This window comes from Macrotis lagotis, chromosome 3 (assembly GCF_037893015.1).
Source record: "Macrotis lagotis isolate mMagLag1 chromosome 3, bilby.v1.9.chrom.fasta, whole genome shotgun sequence".
NCBI lineage: Eukaryota > Metazoa > Chordata > Mammalia > Peramelemorphia > Peramelidae > Macrotis > Macrotis lagotis.
The window spans coordinates 134,570,115-134,579,844 of NC_133660.1; the positions used below are offsets into that span (position 1 = coordinate 134,570,115).

General features: G+C 33.7%; 1 long non-coding RNA gene across 2 annotated transcripts in view; it reads right to left on the reverse strand.

Moving 5' to 3' along the window:
* LOC141516248 (uncharacterized) overlaps nucleotides 1-6,828 on the reverse strand; it is a 108,822-nt gene extending 101,994 nt beyond the window's left edge. For both annotated transcript variants that reach the window (XR_012476649.1, XR_012476650.1), the window contains exon 1: nucleotides 6,530-6,828. This is a non-coding gene — a long non-coding RNA (uncharacterized LOC141516248). The remainder of the gene's footprint in view (nucleotides 1-6,529) is intronic.
* Between the last annotated feature and the right edge of the window lie 2,902 nt (nucleotides 6,829-9,730).

Genomic DNA, 9,730 nt, shown 5'->3' on the forward strand with positions numbered 1-9,730 from the left:
AACTATGTAAAAAGCATAAAGAAAATTATAGGTACCTCAAGTACTGTGGTGTAATTGTATTAGAGATGGAAACAATGTGGTACAATGGATAGAATGTTAAACTAGAGATTATGATAAACCTGTGTCCAAATCTGAACTCAGACATTTACTCTCTAGGTGACCTTGGGCATGTTAATCTCTGTCTGACTCAGTTTTCTGGTGAAGCAAGATTATAAAAGGTTTTAAATGTTTCATATGGAAAGAAGATGGTTTGTACCCTGTAATATCTTTCCCTGGTATGAATCTCTTTGATTGGCTCAAGAAAAACATCAAATGGGTTGAGAAGATCAGGGTTTATACATAAAAATCAATCCTTTGATGAGTTCAGACCAGAATACCCCAAACTAGAACAGTGATAGAAGATTGAAGTTCTAGAATTTGGATTCCAGTTCCAACCAAACATCTGGGAAGGACTGACACCTGCCATTCTCTCCGCTTTTTCATTCACTATACCTTTGAAGGTACAGAGCAATAGGAGACAGTGTATCCATCCCAGAGGAGACAGAAAGATACACTAAGAATAAACAAGGATAACTAAAGATACGGAGGAATATGCGGGGGGGGGGGGGGACAACTTCAGACTCTATGACATTATTTCCTTCTCTCCAATAAGAATGAGAGAATACCAGACATGGACTCCAGAAAAGAATGGCTCATCAGAACTCAACAGAAAGCACTATTGAAGGGGAACTTCATGAAAAATCCATAATGAGTTAAGAACTTTCAGTGTCAGGATATTTGAACCACCCCTTTGTTATATTTGTTCTTTTCATTGCACCTCACTTTCCCCATATTTCAGTCAGAACTCACTTTCCCCAGGAATCTTTTATATGCAGGGAAATATGAAGAGGACTGTTTTAAAATGGTGGTCTTTTGATTCTACTTTAGTGAAAAAAAAAATCCTCACTTTTTTAAAAAAGCTAATTAGCTGGCTTATGACAATAGGGAGCATACCTGAGGTGGGGAGGGAGGGTCTTTGTGTAGCAATTCAAGAAATAAAGAAACCCATGCCCTCAAGACTTCCTTTAGAATCCTGAAGGAAGAAACATTCATTAGTACTCTCATCACCCAGCCTGCCTGCAAGTCTAGATTGCAGAAGTGAGCCCACAGAAGTGCTATGGAGGCTTGCTGAAGGGTAATCATCAACCTGATCATATCAGGGCTAAGCAGGTAAGCTCCTAATATTATATATTTATTGTTAAAGAGATGGTATTGGTGATACAGTAGCTACTAAAACTACTGAAGAATCACTTGAAACAACTTAGTCTCTGCTTAGTTCCTGATATTTAATTCATTTTCAGTTTGACAAATATATCTTAATCATCTTATGTGTTCAAGGAATTATAGTAGGCTCTTGGAATACAAAGACAAAATTTTAAGAACCCTTTCTTTCAAGTAACTTACTTTCTTCAGGAAAATATACCACATACATATACATGCACAAATACTAATTAATGAAAAAGCACATACAAAATAGAGAAAAGTAATTTCAGAAATAAGAAAAAAGCAACAACTGGAGGGCTTGGGAGAGTTGTGTGGGCTGAACCAGGAGTGAAACCAGGGAATCTAATATAGCCTATGCAATGGCTAGGTAGGAGAAGTGTTTTACTTTATATCACCAGACTCAAGATATGGGATAATCCATCTGGAACAAAGAATATGAGAAAGGGAATAATATGAAACTGGAGGCAAATTAGTTGAGACTTTCATTGTCCATGGAAGGACAGTTATAAAGCAAAATGAGTCAATGAAGTTATTTAAGATGGGGTTGATAGGATTATACTAGTACTTTAGGAAGATTCTTTTAGTCATATAAGGATAATGACTTGAAAAAAGGCCTGAAATTATGGAGATGAATTAAGAAGTATTAGTCTCATCTATCCATTTATTTATTTATTCACTCATTTATCCATTTATTTAATTTTTTAGCCATATTCACATGTATATTTTTAAATTACAAAATTTCCTTCCATCCTCCCTTCTTACCCCCTCAGCAACGAACAGTCAGGTTTGCATTGTACATACATATTTTTGATAACCTTGTTTACAGATTAGTCATTTTCAGTATGAGATATTAGGATTAAGGGATAGAGATACATAAGAGAAAATTTGTATAAAGTGTTCATCAGATACTGAAGGGGTTTTTGTTTTTGTTTTGCCTTTTGTTTTTTTTCTCTGACTTGGGATAAAATTATCCATAGCTGTTTGGATACAGTTTTCTTAGCTCCCTGAACTGCTGAGAGGAGCTACTTCCATCAAGGGTGATCACCTCACAATTTTATTGTTTATGTATACATTGTTCTCTTGGTTCTGCTCCCTTCACTCAGCATCAAATCCCATAATTCATTCCATGCTTCTCTAGAGTCCACCCATTTATGGTTGCTTATACAGTATTCCATAATTTTCATAATACCCATAACTTGTATAGCCATTCCCCAATTGATGGGCATCCCCTTGATTTCCAATTTTTTGCTACTACAAAAGAGCTGCTATGAATATTTTGGAACTTGTGAGTCTTTTCCTATTTTTTTGATTTCTTCAGGATATAGGCCTAGAATTGGAATTGTTGGCTCAAAGGGAATGAACATTTTTATTGCTCTTTGGGGGAAGTAGCAGTCTTGATGAGGAGTGATAAGTTTCCAGGCTTAGGTGGTGCTATGTAACAAAATGGAACCCTTTGGTCAATGATAGTTAATATGTTCTTTTGATTGACAAATGAGTGGTTGAATTGTTCTCTTGTCTGATTCAGATGGATTTCTGGAAATTAATATCCAACACTCAACAAGAAATAATACTTATCAAAATCTTTATGGCAAGATGATGTGGTATATAGAGAACTGTTCTTAAACCCAAAGTGCCATATTCATATACTGACTCTGACACGTACTGACTTATGACCTTAGACAAGTCACTTAACTTCTTAGTACTCTAAGAATGATATAAATTTCAGATAAGGTACTATTCTGCTTTGTTGAAGAAGTTTCCTTCTCAGGGAGTTATTAATGCCAGTGAAATGACAGGTCTAGTACTTATCTCCAACCTTTAGTGGTTGGAAGAGTATTCTACACACATTATTGCATTTGACCTTCTTAACCACCCTCAGAAAGGTAGTGAGACAAGTATGATCATCCCAATTTTACAGATAAAGAATTTGATGCTGAGATGTTTTGAATGATTTATCTAGGCTCACATAATTATCAGGAAGCAGTCAAGCCCTTTAGCTAATGTTTCAATTCTTAGTATTTTGTTCTGTTTTTCTCCCCCCAATACAGGAAGCTGTTTTTAGATAGTGAACAAGATGTTTACTGTCGTTGTTGTTGCTGTTTTTCAACCAAACCTCCAGTAAGAAGGTTAATCATGAAAAATGATTAACCCCTTCCTATTTAAATACAGGGTCTCTGTGTATCAAAATGGAAATATTTAGTCAATGATAGTTAGGATGGTCTTTTGATTGTTAAAAGAGTATTTGAGTAATTCTGTTCTCTTATCTGATGCAGTTGGATCACAGGGGCACTAGGCCTGTAGTCCAAAAGACCTGAGTTAAAACTTTAGCTATTAGCTATGTGACCCTGGGTAAGTCATTTAGTCCATTTGGTACAGTTTTCTCACTTCTAAAATGAGCCGGAGAAGGAAATGGAAAACCACTGAGTAATTTGCCAAGAAAAATCCAAATGGGGTCATGCAAAGTCAGATACAAATGAAATATACATGTATATACATATACATATATAAATAAATAAACATAAAATCTATTTTTAGGACTGGGGTTGTGGAATATAGAAATAGTGAGAGAAGAATGCACTAGAAGCATGTCCCATTTTAGTACATTTGTATTCATTCATGAATGAGAATAAAGTGTATTATTAAAAAAATGTCCTTCAGGAACATAGATAATGAATATAATTGGTTTAATTAATGGGTGCTATGAACTTTTTGTACTATTTATATCATGAAATTATAATTTTCCTCCCAATTGCATATACATGGGAATAGTCAACTAAAATAGAAACTTGCTTTCAAAAAAGATTTAATTTAACTGTCTTTAACAGTTTCTAATTTAAGCACAGAAAAATATGAAAATTTATTTTCATGTTAGATGGCCATCCATTGTTTCATCACAATTTATGGAAACATCTAGCTTGTTAAAACTAAGTGTTAGATTATAATTACAAATACAGAACAGCAAATACAAGAGAAAAACAATAACAACAACAAAAAATATCAAAAGGATTCCATCTGGAAAATTCTGAGTATTATTCAGGAATTTGGACACTGGTATGTTGCTAGCCAGTAATAGAGCTAAACTAGAGACACCATATAAATCAATATGATTTGACCTAAATTATCCTGAACATTGAGAAAAGGACACACCTTTTACAATAAGTTTATTGGAGTATCTCAGAAAAAGCAAGCAAAGTAAAGGTGTGACCCACAAATTTCTGCCTGTTTCTTATATGCAACTTTTCTTTTCAGATAAGGATTTTCTACAATTCTTATTCTTTCCTGGAAGAAGTGAGACAATATGTTTGTTTGACTGTTTTCCACTATTGACAGTAGACAGAGACTTATAAAATAAACCAAAATCTGTGTTACAGGTATAGAAAGGAGAGAGTAAAAAAGTCAACAAGCATTGAAATTAGAGATAAAAAGATTAATAAATTCAACTGATTTTTCTCCAACTGTTCTAATAATTTCTTCTTACTGTCATTAATTTGTATCCCTTTTTCTTTCTCTCTGAGGAGGGTCATGCACCTTGAGTTTAACCATCTTTAGTAGTACTTTCCAGGTTCAGGTTTCAAACCCTCTTCCTCTAATGTCTGGTCCTGCTCAATACAAAAAAAAATCCTATAAAAATTTATCAGACTACCTGTTTTTATACCTAATTCCATCTGGAGTACCAATTGAAATGACTTTCTTCCATAGTCCTCGATGGCCATTCTTTAATGTGAATATATTCCTTCAATAAAGTTGCCTTGATTTATATTTTTTGTCTCCTTGTGTGCTGTTTTCTTCTTATGTACTTTGATATCTTGAATCTTACTAAATCTATAAGACATCAAGTTAGTTTAACAATTGAATTGATGATTTTTTGTTTTTATTGAAACAAAGGGAATAATGTGGAAAGCTATTTTTTAAAAAGCGTCAGGACCACAAAACATTTCATAGTATGTGAATAACTGAAGCTATATCACATGTATATATGTATTAATTTGAGCATCATAGTCTTCTTATATAACTGTAGATGGCATCTGAGAGGTTAAAAATCATTGAACATACATTTGATATATCATTAGCATTGAAATTATTCAAAAACACATGAACTATTTTTTCCCTAAAAGACTAAATACTACAAATTCAGTTTTATAGATCAGAGCAGATGGCTATTAAAAGTTAGGATATGTTAAATTACTATTAAAACAAAGTTGTTACTTTTCTAAGAGTGCAGTGACAGATGTTAGTGACAGATTAAAATTTTTTTTCCAATTTGCTCTATACAACCTTTTAAATAAATGTACATTTCAAGTTGAAATCATACATGCCCTAACCCTAAACCAGATGAAGTCTGAAACTAAGATTGGGAAAATATATTTTTCTTAAGTTTTAGTTGTTATTCCTCAATTCTCTTGATTAATCCTAATAGATTTTAGGATAAATCAAGTGGAATAAAACTATGTTGCAACAGTGGAGAGGGCATAATACACATATGCAGATATATATATGATCCATTGTTATTGTAATTACTACTATCAATATCAACATATGTATATATATATGTCTGTGCATGTGTATATGATCCATTGTTAATATCATTATTATTACCAATATAACTCAATCATAGTTTCTTATGACAAGCAAGCATGAAGGATCACTTTTCACATTCAAAAAGACTGATGTAACCTCTAAAATATAACTAAAATGATGAAAAGCATTTTGATGTTTGTTCATTTTTAATTCTAAAACATTATATCTATATCTATATCTTTCTACCTATGTTTATATATGGGGGTCTTTTCTTCACAAGAATCCAATCTCCTATCTAAATAGGGATTTTTTTAAATGAAAAAGTCTTTCTCTTCCTTTCTACACATCAACTTTGAAATTACAGTTACCAACTACCACAACCAGGTCAAGACAACTCCTTGTTTTTTTCCTTAGCTCCCTAGGTGAATTTTCCAAACCTAACTTTCCAAATGAGGAATAGGACAAGAGATGACAGGGAGTTGATTTATGGGCTAAGTGGACTAACTAACTTGATGAGGCAGCTAAGTCTGCCTTTTAGGTGGTTAGACAGGGAAGTATTTTAAATGGGAATTTTGTAGTTGTTATTTTAATGTGGACTACTAACTACAGCTGTCCAACATCTTGCTTTTTCTGTGGATTTTTTTGCTTATTTCCTAAAGAAATTTCTTCATGAAGGGCACAATTTTAGTCATTCCAATGAATCCTTAGACAAGAACTCTATTAAAAAAGCAAAATACTCACTGCTCACCTTTGATTCCAGGGGAGAGCCATAGGTTCTACAGCTTCTCTAGGTCTGACACATGGGGAGGCTCCTCTATACTCCTCTTCTGTGAGATGATATTTCTATTGGTAGCAGGGCAGTGCACCACAAGAATACTATTAAACACTTGCTTCTCTTCACTATATAACATCACTGACTTTCCAGTTGTGACAACTACTATTCTCTCCCATACTAACATTTAACAGCACTTAAAACTTTACAGAGTATTTGTTTTTAGCAAAATGATGTGTCCTCCCTAAAGTCATGTTATTTTTTGGGTCATACATGTCCCCACTTTGTATCAGTACTCTGAGTAAAGGGGTTGAATGAGGCAATATGGTTCAATAGACAGAATACTGACTCCGGAAATAGAGGAGCTACATTCAAATATCATCTCTGTCACTTGTTATCTTTGTGACCTTGGAAAGTTACTTTATCATTCTAGGTCTCAGTTTATTCATTGTAAAATGAATGTTTTAGATTAGATGACCTCCAAAAGTTCCAACTCCAAGGTCTCATGATATGGATTCTTCTATCCAATGGAACAAAAACAAAATGTTTATTATAAGGGAGAAATAGCAGGAGGAGATATTTTTACTGAGAGTAAAGAAATAACCATTTAAAAATCCTCTTAGGGTTATTCTGAGGATAAAATGAGATAATATAAATTACTTAATAAACTTTAACATTCATTAGAAATGCTATCTCATACTAGATTTATTTTAATAGGGGTGAAGTCTCAAGGAGAGTTTTATTGGGTTGTTTTTTTATGCATTTGCAAAATATGAAGTCATGAAAGTGATATGGCAAAAAGATAAATGGACCCAAAAAACAACTTACAATGAATGGTAGGAGCAGATGGTGAAGGTTGTATGTTACAAGAGAATAGAGACTGAAAAAAAAATGTTGTCAAAGGGGAGAGGAAAAGAAAAGAAAAGAGAAGGGAGAAGGCTGATAGATCCAAGATGCCATAGTGCAAGGTTAAGAACAGCAGAGTTTGTGCCCTAGGCCAGTGAAAGATTAGAAGGGGAAGACAGGATTTCCCTAGCCTCAGAACCAAGTACACCAAGCAAGTGTGAGAGTTAGGCATGAATATGAATGCATTTGACCAGAAGCCAGAGGGTGGACAAGATGCCCAGATAGGAGTGGACATTCAGGAGTAATTTGGAAGCAATAAGAAGCTATGCCTAGAAGGGACTGTTTGATATTTTTAAATCTCAGCTGCCTCTTACATCAACTATGAATGTTTTTAAGTAGATAAAACAACATGAAACTGAAACATGAGATACTTCAATTGTACCTGTATCCCTAAGCTCCCTCACAGTATGGTTCATTTTAGTTGTGCACCAAACTCTTTATGCATTCTCTATTTCAATGGCTAATGAGGGAAGGATAAGGTAATTACAGCTGACATGTTGTGTTTCAAGGTTTGCAAAGGGCTTTTTTTTGCAGCCATTATCTTATTTATACCTTTCAAATGATCTTAGATGATTATATAGGTATTTTAAGTCTCATTTTATAGAGAAGAAAACTGAGACTCAGAAAGGTTAATTAATTTGCTCATTGTCACAGGAAATTTGGGAGGTGAACTTTGAAACCACAAACTAAAAAAGAGAACAAATGTGTAAAGGAAAATTACTACCCAGAATGTGAAATTTTATCAAAGAAAGGTTCCATCCCTTTTTTATTTCTTTGCTTTTGAAAAATAACAGTTCTATGGCCCTGGAAGAGGAGGGGAAAAATGAAGCAGAGGAAGAGAAAACACATAGTAGGTATGATCTCCACCAGGTAAGAACTCCTTCTGAGTGATGTTAATAGAAATGCACCTTAAAAAAACAAATGGAAAAAATGGGCACCCTTTGACTGGAGAATGACTAAAGAAACATAATAAATTCAGATTACCATAGAAATATTTAGAAAATGATGCATAATGAAGTAAGGTGAACCTATTAAATAGACAACAACCACAGTAAAGTAAATTAAATGAAAGCTAAAATAATTCAGAATGACCAATATTGGTCTCAAAGAAGAGGTCTTCTTCTGTTTTTTGGAGAGGTAGAAGATGTGAGTGAAAAAGTCTTGCATATGGTTAGGCATTACCTCTGGGTTGTTTGATTTTTGCTTATGTTTCTTCATTACTTATGTAAGCCTACTTATGTAAAGCTTAAGGATGGGACACATCTGAATATGATTTTAATGTTAAAACAAAAGATGTCAATAAACAAGCAAAATAAAAAGCCACTTGAGACCACTTCATAGAAAGTTAATTAGAAATCCTTAGATTGAGGAGGCATGGTAGCCCCATTTTTCACATCTCCTGCACTATTCCTATTCTATGAGACATTATATTTAGACCCTAGGTAAATAGGCAAAAAAAGAATAAATATTCATGGAGATCTTATTTGGTGAATCAAAATCCCAAAGACTGGCAGAGATGCTCCTGCTGACACAACGTAGCAAGTGCTTTGCGTCCTGTTGGATTAAAGACTAGATTTGTTTCCTGGCCAACATCATGTCATGTTGAGTTATGCAAATTCTATCACAGAACTACAAACACAATGCAGCAGGAGCATTCCTTGGCATGGATGTCTTGCCTGCTTTTCCCCTGTAACCAATCTGATGTCTTGCTACAGATTGTTTTTCCCTGGAGGTTTGAATGCAAAGGTAGTTGAATTTATAATTCTTTTAAAATATATATGTGTGTGTGTGTGTGTGTGTGTGTGTGTGTGTGTGTATGTGTGTGTGTGTGTGTATATGTATATATATATATTTTTTTTCACCTTCCTTTTTTAAATGAGAATATGTCTATAAAGAGATATAAAATTTTAAAATTATTAAATAGAAAGGAACTTTAAAATGTCTTGAAAATTCATTAAAATATTTAGATTCATGAAAAAAAAACTGATGACTTAAAACTCTACTACTAATCTAAATGTCCAGATATTGAAGGGTTATTAATGACATCAATGTCCTGGAACAATGGGAAAAAAAGTAGATGGGTCAATGGGGTGAAGTTCAAGTATTTTGTTTTCCCTTCTGTCTACTTGTGGGAAGACATATCACAGCAGCATGCCTTCCTCTCTAAAGCTACTTTTTACTCACCCTATTTATCTTATATGTACTGATCTATATATATGTTGTCTTTCATTAGAATATAATCTATTTGAGGGAATGGATTTTTTCTTTATA